Source organism: Panthera tigris, chromosome E2 (assembly GCF_018350195.1).
Source record: "Panthera tigris isolate Pti1 chromosome E2, P.tigris_Pti1_mat1.1, whole genome shotgun sequence".
NCBI classification, from domain to species: domain Eukaryota; kingdom Metazoa; phylum Chordata; class Mammalia; order Carnivora; family Felidae; genus Panthera; species Panthera tigris.
The window spans coordinates 49430737-49448281 of NC_056674.1; the positions used below are offsets into that span (position 1 = coordinate 49430737).

The 17545-nt window shown below is 51.3% G+C and overlaps 1 long non-coding RNA gene across 2 annotated transcripts; it reads left to right on the forward strand.

Moving 5' to 3' along the window:
- Positions 1-137: 137 nt before the first annotated feature.
- Positions 138-16542, forward strand: LOC122234098. Of its 2 annotated transcripts, none has more exons than XR_006211828.1 (3): positions 138-707; positions 14100-14207; positions 14491-16542. It is a non-coding gene; the product is annotated as an uncharacterized LOC122234098 (long non-coding RNA). The 2 variants fall into 2 exon arrangements; XR_006211829.1 differs by having other exon boundaries at positions 138-312.
- The last annotated feature ends 1003 nt before the right edge of the window (positions 16543-17545 follow it).

A 17545-nucleotide genomic window follows, 5' to 3' on the forward strand; every position in this document is an offset into this window, starting at 1 on the left:
GCGGCTTCAGTCCGCGCCGCGCATGCGCCGCCCCGCGCCGCCCCTCCCCCTCCCGTCTCCTCCCTGGGGGCCGCGTTAAAGGCGAGGACCCCGGACCGTGGCATTTTTCTGTCGGCCCAACGGGCGAGGAGGCTCGGTCTCCACCCCTTACCCATCCTTCAAGGGCCACCTCGCGTCGCACCATCTCCTGTGCGCCCACCCGCTTCTGGAGACCGGAGCCTCCTCCCCCCCACGTTGCCCAGCCCAGGATGCTGGTCGCCTGCCCGGTGGTCTGGCGGGGCTCCCAGTCCCCGTGTCTGAAGGCGATTGCAGGTCAGCCTCGCGGGGCTCCTAGAAACCCTCCCCGCTCCTCCCGCTGAAAGCCCGGAGGCGCGGGCACCCCCACGGTGCGCTGCCCAGACCTCCTCCGCCGGCTCTGCACTCCCCCTGCCCCTCCCTCGGTGACGGGGAGCTCCCGACGGCCTAGGAACAGCCTGGCGCGCTGTCGGTTCTTCCCGCAGAGCTGGACTGGCCGTTAGGGAGGATCCTGGCTCCCTGTAACCCCCACTCGAGGGCCACCCGCAGCCTCAGACACTGCAAGACGGGCCCTCGCGGCCCCAGCCTTTCTTCCCCAGGGTTAAACATCCCCGATTCCTTCCACATCTGACATGGTCGTCCGCAAGTAGTGGGCACAGACGTGCGCGGTCTGACTTCCCACCCGCTGTCAGGTAGGCCTTGCTGGCTGTTCTCATGTCCCATCTGATCAACTGAGGTCTGAGGTCCCTCAGCCACCAGAAGGCAAAACCAGAAGCCTGACCACTCTGGTCTGCCACCCACCACATACAGCCTGTCCCTGCTCGCTGGGAGCCCTTCCTGGGCAAAGCTGCACCCAGAGAAAGCGCTCCGACTACCCAGGAAGGATGAGTGAGCACCTAGACCGAGGTTCTGGGGGGCCAGGTCAGTCCGGGGAAGAAAGGGAGAACTGGTTCCAGGAGGCTGGGTGGCCGCAGATGTGGCTCATGGCCTGGCGGAGCACCTGGGCCACCGAGAAATCTGTGGGGGCAAGTGCCCAGGGCTACAGGCTCTTTTGTCTGCCAGGTGTGCAGTGCCACGAGTCCTAGGTGGCTGAACGGAGGGAGGACGTGGGACCAGGTGAGGTGGGCTTTCTCAGAGACTCAGATCCGCCCCTAGCTCCCAAGGCTGCAAAATCCCCCATTAGCAGGGCATCCATTGGGGTTTAGGAGGCTTTCCAGACTTCTCCCCAAGAGGTGGGGCTGCCTCCATCTAAGGAGGTTCCTGGAGAGACCACCAGCAACGAGAGGGGTACTAGATGTGCAATAAAGGGGGCGATCGAGGCCTGCTCTGAGGCCCAAGTCCCAATGCTAGGACTGAGGAGCTGGGGTCCCTTCCTGCTCCACCCAGGCAGGGTCGCCCGCCCCCTTGAATGGGGTTTGCCAATTACACACCTCCGTTTCCCCAGCCCAACGCTGGGCAAGGCATTGCTGGAGGGAGCATGCGGGCCCATGGCAAGCAGAGAGGGGTCTGGGCCGACAGCTGCCACCTCCTCAAAGGGCGCTCTGTGTGCGCCTGGCAGGGAGCCCTGCCCGTGCCCACCCGCCAGCATCCAGCTGGCACTGGGGCTCCTGAGCTGGGAGCAGCAGCTCAGCCTGGTGCCTGGGCTCCCAGCCACACGTGCCCCCGCTGTCTGAGCACCCCCCCCCCGCCTTGCCTCCCTGGCTCCCCCCTCACTGAGCCTTCCTCCTTGAGCCCAGGCTCCCCCTCCTTCCTCCTCTCCCACTCCCACTCTCCTTCTTACCACCCGCTCTGTGTCCTGTCCAATCAGCCCTTTCTCTAGCTGCCCAGGTCAGAACTGGGTGAGCAGTGGGGAAAGAGCCCCTCAATACCCCTGAGTATGGGGAAATGGAAACCTAGGGGAGGGGGTGCAGCTGGGATCATGACCTCCAAACCATCTAGTCCTTGCCTCTAGCTGGCCCGCAACAATGGCTTACAGCTGCTTGCTCAGGGAGGGAGCCATTAACTTATCCCTGAGCACAGGACAAGGGATCCCCGGCCAGACCCTCACTTACTCCAAGGCAGGGACCCAGCACCTTGGGTTATGGTATTGCCTCCCTCACTGCATCTCCCCCCACCCTGATTCCCCAGCAGGAAAACGATCCCAGGATAACTCAGTGCTGCAGAGCACAGGCTCCGGGGGCCTCCTGACGAGCAGTTCACACCAGAAGCAACAGCTGGGCTGCCTGAGCAGTTGCCAGAACCCCGAGAGGATCCCTGGGGGCTGACCAGGGCCCCAGGGAGACAGGGGTTATTGTTGTTCCTGAGGCTGGGAGGGAAGGGAATTTGGACATGGCCACAGAGTAAATCTGGGCACAGATAAGCTTCATACCCAGCTTTCTGGACACCCAGGCCTCTGTCCCCCGAGCCTTGCCGCATCTAGAGGGCCAAGGCCTGCAAGGTGGCTCCTTCTCCCCACCCCCACTCAGGGTGACCACGGACCTCTCTAACAGGAGAGCACAGTGAGCCTCTGCGGGCACTTGTGCTTTGGTCGCCACTGATGAACTAACGTTGATACATCCTTATTAGCTAATATTCACCCTCAGTTCAGACTGCCTTAGTCCTTCCCTTCCCTTAGTACTGTCCCTTTCCTTTTTCTGTTCCAGACCCCATTGAGAATCCCGCATTACATCTAGTTGTCAGGTCTCCTGAGACTCCTCTGGGCTGTGGCCATTTCTCAGACTTGCCTTGCTTTTGATGACCTTGCTGGTTTTGATGAGTATTGGTCAAGGATTTCATGGAATGTCCCTCAACTGGGACTTGCAGGGTGTTTTTCTCAGGGTTAGACGGGGGGTATGGATTTTTAGGAAGACCTCAGAAAAAATGCCATTTTCACCACGTGGTATCAAGGACATATACCATCAGTAGGACTGAACACTGTTGACGTTGACCTTGATCACGTGGCTGTTAGAATGTTTGTCAGGTTTTCTCCCTGCTTTCTATTCCCTACTCTTTGGAAGGAGTAAGGAGTTAGGCTCCACCTCCTGAGGACAGAGTATCTACATAAAAACATTCGGAATTATTCTGTATGGGAAATTTATCTCTTCTTCATTTATTGACTTATGCATTTATTTATATCAGTATGAACTCGTGGCTATTTATTTTATACCTTGGCATGATTATAATCAATACAAAGAAAATATTTTCTTGCGTGTATTGATCTTGCTTTGGTTATTGGGAGTTCTTCCAGTTGGTGCATCAGATTTTTCAGGAAAATCCAGAAATCCAGATTGTTTTTATAAAAAGTCTTGGGGCGCCTGGGTGGCTCAGTCGGTTGAGCTTCCGACTTCGGATCAGGTCATGATCTCACGGTCTGTGAGTTCGAGCCCCGCGTCGGGCTCTGTGCTGACAGCTCAGAGCTTGGAGCCTGCTTCAGATGCTGTGTCTCCCTCTCTCTCTGACCCTCCCCCGTTCATGCTCTGTCTCTCTCTGTCTCAAAAATAAATAAGCATTTAAATAGAAAATAAAAATAAATAAATAAAATGTCTGGATTTTGAAACATTGGGTAAGCCAAATGAAATGCTTCCACAGGCCAACTCCAGGCAGCTTCTGGCTCTGGAGTCAGATTACCTGGTTTGAATCCGGCTCTGCTGCTTGCACTTGAATCATTTTGTGCATGTGAGTTAAACCTGCCTGGGGCTCAGTTTCCTCATCTGTGAAATGGGATGATAATATTTCCTGGATGGTTGAGAGGATTTAGTCAAATGACTCCGGTAAAGTTTGGGGCACTTGAGCTAGCACAAAACCCTTGCTTTTTAAGTAGCAGGGATAGGGGCGCCTGGGTGGCTCAGTCGGTTGAGCGTCCGACTTCAGCTCAGGTCATGATCTCGCAGTCCGTGAGTTCGAGCCCCGCGTCGGGCCCTGGGCTGACAGCTCAGAGCCTGGAGCCTGCTTCCGATTCTGTGTCTCCCTCGCTGTCTGCCCCTCCCCCGTTCATGCTCTGTCTCTCTCTGTCCCAAAAGTAAATAAAGGTTAAAAAAAAAATTAAAAAAAAAATAAATAGCAGGGACCATCATTGCCACATGCATGAGCCAGGCGTGGATAAGCAGATCCCTATGGAGAGTAAGAACTGAGCTTGTTTGGAGATCTAGAAGGAGATTTTAGGGTTGGGAGTGGCTAATGGGACCCTGTGAGCTCTAGAGTGGATGAGAACATGAACTACCTTGGGGCACCTGGGTGGCTCAGTCGGTTAAGCGTCCAACTTCATCTCAGGTCATGATCTCCCAGTTGGTGAGTTCGAGCCCACATCAGGCTCTGTGTTGACAGCTTCGAACCTGGAGCCTGCTTCAGATTCTGTGTCTCCCTCTCTCTCTGCCCCTCCCCTGCTCCTGCTCCATCTCTCTCTCTCTCTCTCAAAAATAAATAATAAACCATTTATAAGAAAGAAAAAGAAAGAAAGAAAGAAAGAAAGAAAGAAAGAAAGAAAGAAAGAAAGAAAAGAAAAGAAAAAAGAAAAGACAAGTGAGGAAGTACCCGGCTAGATGTTCTGTCTTACTCTAAAGTGTGAATGACTGCCTCTCTCAGGGAAGGCAAGTCAGACTGGCACAGAAAGAGATGTTTGGCTTAGAGAAGTGGATGGGGAGCCCACTGACCTTGGGGTTCGGTCCTGGCACCACTTCGAACTTATCCTGTAACCGTAAGCCCAGAGTGGGTAATTTCACAGTCTGGTCAAGGATGGGTCCTAGGGGCTAGGGCAAAGCACTTCCTCGTCTGTCCCACATTCACAAAACCTTGGGTATGCTCTGCCTCAGAGGCATCTGGTTAGGAGAGGAGGTAACGTTCAGCTCATCACGCTACTGGGTGCAGAGGAAGACCATCGTGCCCTAGACAGTGGGGTTTCAGGATCTGGTGGCAAGAGAGAGATAGATATATTAGTTTCTTATGGGTGCTGTAACAAATTACTACAAACTCGGTGGCTCAAAACAACATGAACTCATTATCGTACAATTCTGGAGGTTCAAAGTCCAAAATGGGTTGGCAGGTCCACATTCCTTCTGGAGGCTCTAGGGGAGGATACCTTCCCTTGACTTTTTCAGCTACTAGAGACTGCCTACATCCCTTGGCTTGGAGCCCCACATCACTCCGACCTCTGCTTATGTCATTACATCTTCTCTGACTCTGGCCTTCCCGACTCCCTCTTACAAGAACCTCGTGATTACCATGGGCCCACTTGGGTGATCCAAGATATCCTCCCCAGCTTAAGACCATCGATTTCATCATAGCTGCGAAGCACCTTCTGCCTTACAATGTAACCTAATCATAGATGCCAGGGATTCAGATGTGTATGGCGGGGGGAACCCCTGGGCCCCCCAGCTGCCCCCCATCTGGTCCCCATGGCCTGAATACTGGCGATGGTCGAGTCAGGCCGGGGCAAGAATCCTCTTACTCAGCTCAAGTGGCATCTCTTGCTGTTTGTGGGAATAGCTATAAATGACATATGGCTCCAGCATGCTGTCTGGCAAGATGAGGCAAAAAACTCTAAGGGGCAGGGACCCTTTGACCCAGAAATTCTAGGAATTTATCTTAAAAAATGCACTCAGAGAGTAGCCAAAGATATACATGCAAGGATATAACTTGCAGTTTCCCTTATTATCAGGAAAACATAAGAACAACTTACATGTTCAACAATGGGCAGCAGTTAAACATATCATGGGATATTCGCATGATAGAATCCAATCCCGGGCATCACCATAAATGATAGAGTGACATGGAAATATGTTTATAATACTCTGTTTTGTTTTGTTTTAAAGATTTTATTTATTTATTTTAATGTTTATTTATTTTTGAGACAGAGAGAGACAGAGCATGAACGGGAGGGTCAGAGAGAGAGAGGGAGACACAGAATCCGAAACAGGCTCCAGGCTCTGAGCTGCCAGCACAGAGCCCGATGCGGGGCTCAAACTCACGGACCGTGAGATCATGTCCTGAGCCGAGGTCGGACGCTCAACCGACTGAGCCCCGCAGGCGCCCCAAAGATTTTATTTTTAAGTAAACTCTATACCCAACGTGGAACTCAAACTCCCCACCCCGAGGTCAAGAGCCATGTGTACCACCAACTGAACCAGCCAGGACCCCTACAATATACCGTAAAGTGAAAAATAGGCTTCCAAATAAGTATGGGCAGGTCCTATTTTCATAAAAATTCATGTATTTATATTTATGTCATATATTTGCATTGGGAAAAACGTGGAAGCTTAGATAGTACAGTATCAGCTGTGATCTTGGGGTGGGGGTGAGATTTTGATCACTACATGTAATGTTTAGGAAGGCCCTGCTGGGTGGTTTGTACATAGGGCCTACTGTGCTGGTTAATAAATAGGGCTTTTTCTGTCTTTATGGAGCAGAATTTCACAGGAGACTCATTTGTTTGTTTTTGGAGGAGGAAATGGGGTTTTGGTGTAACGAAAATTATTTTCTCTACTTTCCAATGTTTTTCAAATGAACATTCATTACTTGTGCATTTTTTTTTTTCCAGTATACACCTTTTACAATTGTAGTAAAATAGGGACGCCTGGGTGGCTCAGTTGATTAAGTGTCTGACTTCAGCTCAGGTCATGATATCACAGTTCATGAGTTTGAGCCCTGCCTCAGGCTCTCTGCTGTCAGCAGAGAACCCACTTCAGATCCTCTGTCCCTCTCCTGCTGGTTCTCTCTCTCTCTCTCTCTCTCTCTCTCTCTCAAAATAAATACAGAAACTTAAATAATTTTTTTAAATTATGGTCAAACATACATAACATGAAATGAACTTATTATTGTACAATTCTGGTTGAAAGTCCAAAATGGGTTGGCCAGTTTTACCATTTTAACATGAAGTTCATTCACAATGTCGGTGCAACAATCACTGTTCTCCATTTCTAGAACTTTCTCATCCTCCCAAACAGAACCACCCCCTACTCCCCCTTTCCCCAGCCCCTGGCAACCACCAGCCAGCATTCTACCTTTGGTGTTTATGAGTTTGCCTGTTCTTGGGTAATTTTCTTTTTTCTTTTTTTTTTTTAAGAACAGCTTATGAGGGGAAAATGTAATTGCCAAGTCCTAGGAAGTGCAAACCACCCTGTGTGGGTTCCCACAGACACTCTGGGGCCTGACACCCCCAGGGACAGACACCAAGTGAGGCTGGGGAGGAGAGGAAACCAAACAGGAAGCAGAATAAGCCCCCTCCCTCCCCAGGCCCGGCCACCGCCATCTCCCCTCCCCCTGAAAGGTAGGAGGTGGAGGGGAAGGGACTTGCCAAGGGCCCAAGGGCCCCCTGAATGGCCCCCTGAGCCAGGCAGAGCAGCAGGCTCCCGCCTCAGCACCGAGGGCCCTGGCCTCTGGCCTCCCCGGTCTTCAAGGATGTTTGTAAACACCCAGAGCCGAGCCCCTTCCAGGAACAGGCCTGTATTCTCGGTGACTGTGACAAGTGGAATTTCACTCTCAACTGGAAACAATCCCCGGGGCATTGTGTTTCTGAATCCTGGGATGAAGCCTCCCCGCTGAATAGTATACATTCCCTAAATTATTAAAGAGCCCCAAAGAGCTGTTGCCACATTGAGGTCACCAGTGCGAGTCCCCAGAGCAGCAGGTAGGTTCTCAGTGAGGCAGGGGCGCCAGGGCCCCCACTCCCATCGGCTGCTCCCCTGCCAGGAGGCCAAGGGTCTGCCCCAGGGGCGCTGGGAAAGTCTGCCTGCTCCCCGGGAGTGAGGCTGACCCTTGTGGAAACAGGAAGGAGCTCACGGCAGGGAGTGAGGTCTGCACTTTGGCAAGAACCCAGCCTCCCTGTCACCTTTGGCCTCGAGTGGCAGGGCAGGGCGGCCGGCGCGGCCGGGTGCCAGGCTGGCCTGGTTTCTGGTCCTGCCTTGTGAACTTTGGCACCGTATTTACACTCTAAGCACGTTTTCATCCCCTCTGTTAAATGGGGCTGAATAACGCAGCAAAGCAGCCCGCAACTACAGCCCCCCTCTATTTCATCCTATGCCCCCCAAGGGTTGTGCGGTGCGGTGGCCCAGTTCAAATGTCCTGGGAGCACTGGGATATAGGGTGTATCAGGGCCGCTGTGGCACCCAACAAGGAAGCGTCTGCTAAATGCGGCTGTCAGAATCCCTGACTTGTCCCTCCACCCACCACCCCCCAGCCTGCGTCTCCTGGCCCCAGAGTTTTCTCCTGCTCCCTCAAGGCAGCGGTCGCCCCACAAGTCCTGAAGGCCTTACATTTACAGATGGGGCCAAGCAGAAGGGAGGCTAATAAAGATGCTGGATGCTGAGGAAAAAAAAAAAAAAAAGATGTTGGAAGCTGGTGCAAATTTTGGCCTCCAGGAGAACTTCCAGCAAGGGCGAGTTCTTTATACAGGCCGTTGGGCTCAATGTTTGATGGGAGGAATGTCTGGTGGAAGGTTCCAGAAAGATAAGTCCCCACATCACCTGCATGACAGACCTTCTGAGTCAGGTGGAGGAATACTTACTGAGGGACCTGCCAGGCTGGACCTGGAAACATGGAGACAGACCCAGGTGGAGAAGTAGGATCGGGCTCTGCTCTCCTGGCCTGCCTGGGGAGGCACAGGCTTCCTGGAGGAGGAAGCACTCAAACAGGAGCTTGAAGGATGAGCAAGAGTTTGTGGAGGGCCTCTGTGGGCAACAAAGCCAGTGTAGACAGGGGGTCCCCTCCAGGGTCCAGCAGGCTGAGCCCCATCTGTTCCTGGGGACAAAGTGAGGTTTCTGGAAGCTGAGCCCCAGTGGGGAGGCCTGCATTCGAACCCTGGCTCTGCCGTTTCTTATGGCCCACCTGGGCTGTTTGTCCCTCTTGAGACCTCAGTGTCTTCCTCTGGCCAATGGGGCAATTGCATGGGGGCTCAGAGAGAGTGTTGGGGACACCTGGGTCCAGCCATTTGGGAGATCCACTTCTGTTCCCTTAGAGTAATGTGTCTTACTCCCTTGTTTAACAACCTCTCAGGGTATTTTAAGGTATCGGGCCCAGACTCCTCCTGGGCCCCTGCATCCTGGTGGAAACCTGGACATGGGAGGAAGGGAGTCCTGTGTGACAGTCACCTATACAAAAATATTGATTGAGGGGCGCCTGGGTGGCTCAGTCGGTTGGGCGGCCGACTTCGGCTCCGGTCATGATCTCGCGCTCCGTGAGTTCGAGCCCCACGTCGGGCTCTGTGCTGACGGCTCGGAGCCTGGAGCCTGTTTCAGATTCTGTGTCTCCCTCTCTCTGACCCTCCCCCGTTCATGCTCTGTCTCTCTCTGTCTCAAAAATAAATAAAACGTTAAAAAAAATTAAAAAAAAATATTGATTGATATTTGCAAGACATCGTAGGGGTTGTTATTTCCTAGAAGCAGAGCCTGAGACAGGGATTCTCTGAAAGTAGTTTGTTTTCCCAAAGATATTTTTCTTTTTTTAATGTTTGTTTGTTTGTTTACTTACTTATTTATTTTTGAAAGAGAGAGAGAGAGGAGCAAAGAGAGAGAGAATCTCAAGCAGGCTCTGCAATGTCAGCCCAAAGCCCGATGTGAGGCTCGAACTCATGAAACTTGAGATCGTGACCTGAGTGAAAACCAAGAGTAGGACCTTTAGCCGACCAAGCCACTCAGGCGCCCTCAAAACTGGCTTCTTGAGAGAAGGGGAGTGGGCCAGAGGGAGCGGGGAAGGTCCAGCTCCCGCCTGGCCCCTGGGGAGCTCTGGAATGACTTGTACTGCAGAACTGGTCCCACCCGGGGCTGGGGGCTGCCTCTTTAGGCTCCTCGTCACTATACACTGAGCACTGCCTGGCATGGGGTGGGGCGTAACTCGGGCCAGGAGGTCCCATCCTGCCAAGGACTTTTCCAGAGAAGCACCAGCGGTGCGCAGGGAGGGGTCACCTCTCCCAGCATCTGCACGTGTGGGCTGTTACCCCCAACGTCTCCACAGAGGACAACGGGTCAGCCAGGCCACACTTTGACAGGTTCTTTTGCCCGTAAGGAGCCACTAGCTATAACCTTTTGCTGCTCTGCCCCCTAGCATCCTGGAAGCACCCCGCTCGGTGTCCCATTCAGTGTTCCTGGCCACTCCAGCGGGGGAAGGCTCAGCCCAAACTCTTCCCTGTCAGGAAGGAGCCCCAGGAAAAGGAAGGGGCTTCGCCAAAGCACCACAGAGTTGGAGCAAGGAGCCAGCTTTTCTGACTTCTAGTTCTTTCCCTGAGAGAGAGAGGGGGTGAGAGAGGGGGTGAGAGAGGCTCCCTTTGTGTGAGCAGAAGCAGGGTCCCTTCTTACCCTCTGGGGTCTGGGCGCTTTGGTTTAGGCCGCTGAATAACCCAGACCGCGGGGAGACTAGGGAACAAGGACACGGCAACCCCGGACGAGCTGGCAGCCTGAGGGAGCCTCACGGCCATGACTCAGCTTGGAGAGAAGCCAGGGCAGCTGCCCGAGAAGTCGGCGCATCGTGGACTAGCGTTCTTGCTGCCAGCATCTCGGACTCTTGAGACGGATGTGCCTTTGGGTTGGTTTTAAATGGTTTCCTTCCAGATAAACGGGTCACCCATCTCCAGGGAAGGAACCTTCGGCAGCCCGGAGCCCTGGGGTAGCCCGAGCCCAGCTAGTCCTGGGGGGCCTGGGGTCTTGCTGCAGCTGGCCGTGAACCAGCTCACCGTCCGCACGCACAGAAGCCCAGGCCCGCTCCGCCTCTCCTGCTGCCCCAGCCCCACTGGCTCCCTCCCGTCCAAGGACGCACTGAATGAGGCAGTTGCCTCGAGCCCAGTCTGCACCGCTTCGTAACTGTCACGAGACACCGCCACCCTACGGAGAGCAAAAGTGAGGCTGCATCAAGCAGTCAAAATTAAAAAAGAAGCAATGGTGCCAGAACCGATGCTTGGGGCCTGGACCGCAAGTCTGGAATCCTACGTGCAGGTCTGATGGTCCCTGGAGAACACACCAAGAGGGGCTGAAATGAGAAGGGGGCAGGCAAGCCATGGAAAGGAGGGGGAAGGGCGCCTGGCTGGCTCAGTCAGTGGAGGGTGGGACTCTTGATCTCCAGGTTGTGGGTTCAAGCCCCACGCTGGGTGAAGAGATTACTTAAAAATAAAACCTTGGGGCCCCTGTGTGGCTCAGTCAGTTGAGCGTCTGACTCTTCGGCTCAGGTCATGATCCCAGGGTCGTGGGATTGAGGCCCGTGTCAGGTTCCGTGCCGAGTGCAGAAGCTGCTTAAGATTCTCTTTCTCTTTTCCTCTGCCCCTCTCTCCTGCTGGCTCTTCTAAATAAAATAAATAAATAAAAATAAAAATAAAAATTCTTAAAATAAAATAAATAAATAAATACATACATACATACATAAATAAAACCTCTAAGGGTGTCTGGGTGGCTCAGTTAGATGCGCGTCTGACTCTTGATCTCAGCTCAGGTCTTGATCTCGGGGTTGTGAGTTCAAGCCCCACGTTGGGCTCCATGTTGGGCTCTGCACTGGCCATGTAGCCTACTTAAAAAAATAATACTAAATAAAGCCTTTAAAAAAAGAAAAAAGAAGGGGGAGCCTTAGCTTGGGAAGATAAAGACAGAGAGGGAGTGAGATCGGAGGCTGTGCAGCTGGGAATAATAGTTTAAGGCAAACTTGGACTTGTTGACCAAACCTCAGAACTGCTGGGAAAGTGTGGGAGAAGTGTAGTAAAGCCCTACCTCATGTTTTTCTTAATGTTTATTTATTTACTTTTGAGACAGAGAGACAGAGTACGGGCAGGGGAGGGGTGGAGAAAAAGGGAGGGACAAGGAATCTGAAGCAGGCTCCAGGCTCTGAACTGTCAGCACAGAGCCTGATGCAGGGCTTGAACTCACAAACCATGAGACCATGACCTGAGCTGAGATCACGAGTTGGACACTTTACCAACTGCGCCACTCAGACGTCCCCAGGCCCGCCTCTTAACTGTGCAAAACTCATTGGCCCTGAGAGGTGAGGGGCGAACTAGATTCAGAAAATGTTTAGAGCAACTCACAGAGGAACGTGCCACAAAGCTAGGTTTGTGATGAATCAAGTCCTGAGGCATATTCCTGCTGCATTAGCTGGGTTCTCCAGAGCAGCAGAAGCAATAGGAGACAGAGAGGCTGTGAAGTCCCATGTTCGTTTGGCTATCTGTGGGCTGGAGACCCAGGAGGAAGAGTTGACCGTGTATGTCCCAGTCCAAGTGCAAAGGCTCCAAGAACCAGGAGCATTGATGGATAGGAGAAGGATGTCTGAGCTCAAGGAGAGAACAAATTTGCCTTCTTCAGGGCCCTCCGTGGATTGGATGACACTCACCCACACTGGTGACAATGACATTTACTCAATCTACCTCCTCAAATGCTAATCTCTTCCAGAAAAGCCCTTACAGACATGTACTACCAGCTTTCTTGGCATCCTTTAGCCCAGGCTGGTTGACACATAAAATTAACCATCACGCCTGCCTTGTTCAAATGTGTCTTCCAGAGACAGAGCTGGGCTGGGCTGGTACCACAGAAGGTTCTGGCACTCAGGCATGACCTAGTCCAGTCTTCTCCATGAATGGCCATTCTCTTCCTAGTTCCAGACACATCTCACCCAAAGCACTGGGCTACATGCTCAGAGACAGGCAGGCAGGGTGCTTTGCTGAATCTTAGCTTCTCAGAAGGTTTACACGGGAAGAGAGGAGCACAACCACTCCCCTGGAGAGAGGAGGGAGACCTTCCTGGGAGGTAATTGGACATGATATTTCAAGGCTTTGAAAATGTGTGCCCTCCCTGATATGATAACTCCACTTGTAGAAGTGATGTAGAAATCACCAAGGATGCAGATCAAGATCTAAGGACAAGGCACTTCATCACGGCATTATTTAAAACAACAGAAAGTGGGTAACCTCAGTGACCAACAGTGGAAGGCCAGCATTAATAAATTACGGTACAACCACGTAATGGCATATTATTCAGCCGTTAAAATCGTTTTCTCGAAGAATGCTTGAGTCAATGGGGAAACACTCATGGTATATACCACAGGCAAAGAAAAGAGAATACAAAACTGCATATACGAGTTCAATCCAAAAGAATCCTGTGATGATGGAAATGCTGGGTGTCCACACTGTCCAATATTGTAGCCACTAATAACATGTGAGTACTAAGCACTTGAAATCTTTGGTTAGTGTGCCCGGGAAACTGAATTTTGAATTTTTTTTTTTTAATTTTGAATTCTAATGAATTTAAAATTTAAATTTAGGGGCACTTGGCTGGCTCAGTCAGTAGAGCATGCAACTCTTGATCTTGGGGTTGTGAGTTCAAGCCTCTCTTTGGACGTGGAGTCTACTTAAATTTTTTTAAGTTTTCATTTATTTATTTTTAAAAATTTTTAAATGTTTGAGAGAGAAAGAGAGTGAGCAGAGGAAGGGGAGAGAGAGAGAGGGAGACACAGAATCCGAGCAGGCTCCAGGCTCTGAGCTGTCAGCATACAGCCCAAGCCAGGGCTTGAACTCATGAACTCAGATCATGAACTGAGCTGAAGTCGGATGCTTAACCAACTGAGCCACCCAGGCGCCCCTATTTATAAACAGCCACATGTGGTCGGTGGGTTCTGTGTTGAGCTGCACAGGTATAGCATGATTCCAATTGCCTCAAGAAAAGGTATGTAAAAATACAGGAAAAAGTCTCAAAGTATCCCAAAACGTAGATAGCAGTTTTCTCTGTTAGTAAGATGATGAGAGATTTAAATTCTGTTCCAATTTTTCTGCTTTCTGCTTTTCCAACAATGAACAGTTTCCTTCTACGATCAGAAGGGAGAAGAGAGAGGCAAAGCCTGGTGCAGGCAAAGCTCACATTGGCAGGAAGGCCCGCGCTGGCTGGGCTGGCTCGAGCTGGGGTAATCTGCCTCTCGCGGGGCTTGTTTTGACAGGAGCGCTGTGCCTCTGGTGGCTTGGGTCTTCTCCAAGCTGCAGGGCAACCTGGCTGACACACTACACGCTCAGCTTAGCTGGTGTGAGCACGTGCGTGTGTGCACGTGGGCCCCGCCATCTGGAGCCGACCTGGCAGCGAAGCGTTGACTCTTCAGCTGTGTTTACTGGGACTTGGGCGGATTTTGTCGTTTGAATTTCTTGCTTGCTTCCCCAGGCCTTACTTCAGCTGCTTTTCCAAGTTGCTGGTAACTTTCCGGGGCTTCCTGCTAAGCTCTTTGCTGGGCTTCCAAAGGCTTTTCCAAGGAGGAGAAAGCTCCTGCAGGTGGGTCTCAGCAGACGGCAGGGAAGGAACCCTGGGCTTACTCATTCCGGTTTGCTGATGCGTCAGGAATTTAGGAGTTTGAATTATTTGAAGTGGCAAGAATAAAGGAAGACGGAATTTTCCTAAATGCATAGCCGGAGGCTTTTTTATTTTTAATAAGTAGGGAGGCAAGGGGCAGAGGTTCTCAAACTTCACAGTGCATAAGCATCACCTGGCTGTTTGTCAGAAATGCAGATTCCTCGCGTTCACTCCCCAGGATTAATCCTTCTTCTTTGCTTTACAGATGCAGAAATGGGGGCAGGAGAAGGAGGGGGCCAAGCCACGTGCTCATCCAGGTCACTCTCCAATGGGGGTGTCTCGCTAGATTACGCTGCCTCTAGGTCACCTGTGGTAGACGTTTGGTGTTATATTGACACAAAAGGCCTCTAACAAATTCTCTAACACCACCTGGTTGTCCAACAGTTCAATTCAGTTCTGTCCCTGACTACCCAGAGTGAGCACAGACCCCCCCACCGTCCCCTACAGATGAGAGGTTGTCACACAAGACCGCTCCCACTTCAGCCGCCAGCTGCAAATGGGGTGCTCAGACTACTCACCCTGTCCAGCCCGCAAACACCCCCAACATGTTTGATAATCTGCTGGAACTCACAGACTCAGTTAAGTGCTCTATTTATTATTACAGTTTGTTATAAAGGATACAAGTGAAATGGACGAAGATGGCCCAAAAGGGCACCTCGCGAGAGCCTGTGTGCCGGTTGAACTGGGGTGCACCACACTCCCGGTACATGGATGTGTCCTCCAACTCAGAAGCTCCCCAGACTTTGTGCTTGAGGCATTTTTACCCAGGTCTCATAACACAGGCACAACTGATTAAATCACTGGTCCGGCTGGACTCCATCTCTGGCCTCTCCTCCCTCCCTGGAGGTCCAGGGACGGGGCTGAAAGTTTTAACCCTCTAGCTACAGGGGTGGTTTGGCTGGTGACCAGTCCCCATCCTGAACTTTTCCAGGGAATCTTCCACTAGCATACAAATCCCAAGGGTTTTAGCAACCCAGAACTGCACAGAAACCAAATATTTATTTATTTTTCTATTATACCACATGGGGGATTTGCAGTTTTGTGGAAAACACCACTTGCATTGCAAAGACAAAAGAAGCCCATGCTTATTCTCATTTCCAGCTCCAGCTGTCCACAGCAGTCTTAAGGGCACACACGGATCATACCAGACACTGTTGGCGTAGGAGGGCTGGAGGGTATGCGATTGGAAATGAGCAGAATCCCTCCTTTTCCCCGGGATCCCAACCTCAAATTCAAAGTTCCCATAACGGAGCTCTATGGCAGAGCTGTGACAGAACTGTGAGGTCCGGCCAAATACAGCAGTAAAGATGAGGCAATCTTGAAGCATCCAGAACACGGAGGGTCAACCCTGCCCCAGATTCAGGGCCCCGAAGATCTGCCAGACTAAAAAATGTCTCCCATTTGTCAGTCCTGGTGCCTCAAACACAGACAGACTTAGGTTATGATGCAAAGATGTCAGGTGAAGAGGTAAAGCCAAAGAGAGCTGGGCGGCAGTGGTCACACCCTGAGGAGCCTGGCCACACCACCCACAGCAGACACCCACAGGAGCCCCATGTCACAGTTGTGGCCCAAGGGCCCTCAGGACAGCTCAGGACGCTGGGCGGAGTCTGAAGATAGGCAGCTCCATACCTTCTACTAGAAAACCCACACACTGTAATTCATTTCGGTGTCTTCACATTTTAAGCTCATTTATCTGGGTCAGAACCATTTATTTGCATCTAACAAGTCAAAGCCTGCTGCAGCATCTTTCCAACATATGGCCTTTTTGTGTCCTGTGTGCATCTGTCAAGGCCATGTGGGCAAGGGGAAGGCTGACTCAGCAGTACTCCGACCACTGGGTGTGCTGGGGGAGGGCACAGTCCAAGCACAGACCCCCCCCCCCCAGCTCCCCTCACTGCCCAACCTGCTTTTCAGACAAAGGGAAGTTGGGGGGCACCTGGTAGTTCACCTGAGTGAGTCATTGGCCTCCTTAGGAGATGTTCCAGGAGCCATCTGGGAATGTCATTCTGGAATGCCTGCTAGCCCAGGAAGGGATGTAAACTCATCACCACGGCAACCCCTGCATCCCTGAGCATCCCTTGGACATCTCTCTGTAAAATGGACCAGGTGATGCAAGTTTAAATGTGAGCTTGTCTTTTTTTAAAAAAAGAAAAAAAGTCTTGAAATACTTCAGAAAATAAAGGTATCATGAATAATGTAAGAAATATCTGTATCCTCACCTCCCCGTTCAAGGTATAAAACCACAACTGTAAATGAAGCTCCTTGTCTTTCTCTGATCGTATAACCTTCCCTATCCCATGAGCGGTAACCGCTATGCTGAGTTTCGTGTCGATCACCCATTCATTATATATAATTATAATTTATATGTATGCTATATATATAATTATATACTCTACATATTCTGAACCAAGGTATAATATCTTCTGCAAGTTAAAATATGCTTTTGAGGGGAGATTCACCCAACATAAACCCAATCATTTTAAGGTGTAAAATTCAGCGGCACTTACTGCATTTGCAGCTTTGGGCAACCATTACGTGTTCACGATTTTGAACTTGTATAACTGGGATCAGACATTAGGACTCCTGCTGGTTGCTTTTTGCATCAATGCTGCTTACGAGGCTCATCTGTGCTGAGGCGTGCAGCCCTACTCGTTTGGCTCTCTGTTGTACGATATTCCACTGCATGACTATTCACAACGGATCCTTTCTCCTGATGGGTGGTTTCCAGCTTTTTATGACCATCAACAAGCCTGGCTCCCTGGGCTGCTTCTCCAGGATATCAGCCCTGGAGTAAAGTTGCTATGTCATGGGCTGAGAGCAGCTCCAGAGTAGACATTGCCAGGGTGTTCCTCAAAGTGCTAATTTATACTCACGTAAGCCTCGCTGTCTTGGGGAGCTGGGGGCCAGGTGCACAATTATAGTAACTCAACACTTGGATAGTGTACTTCATTTATTTAAAAAAAATTTTTTTTAAACGTTTATTTATTTTTGAGTCAGAGACAGAGCATGAACGGGGGAGGGGCAGAGAGAGAGGGAGACACAGAATCGGAAGCAGGCTCCAGGCTCTGAGCCATCAGCCCAGAGCCCGACGCGGGGCTCGAACTCACGGACCGCAAGATCGTGACCTGAGTTGAAGTTGGACGCTTAACTGACTGAGCCACCCAGGCGCCCCAGTGTACTTCATTTAATAAACCACTGTGAGGTTGGCAGAGCAGGATTATTCACCGTTGTCGGCAACCTTCTGAACAAAGAATCTGAGA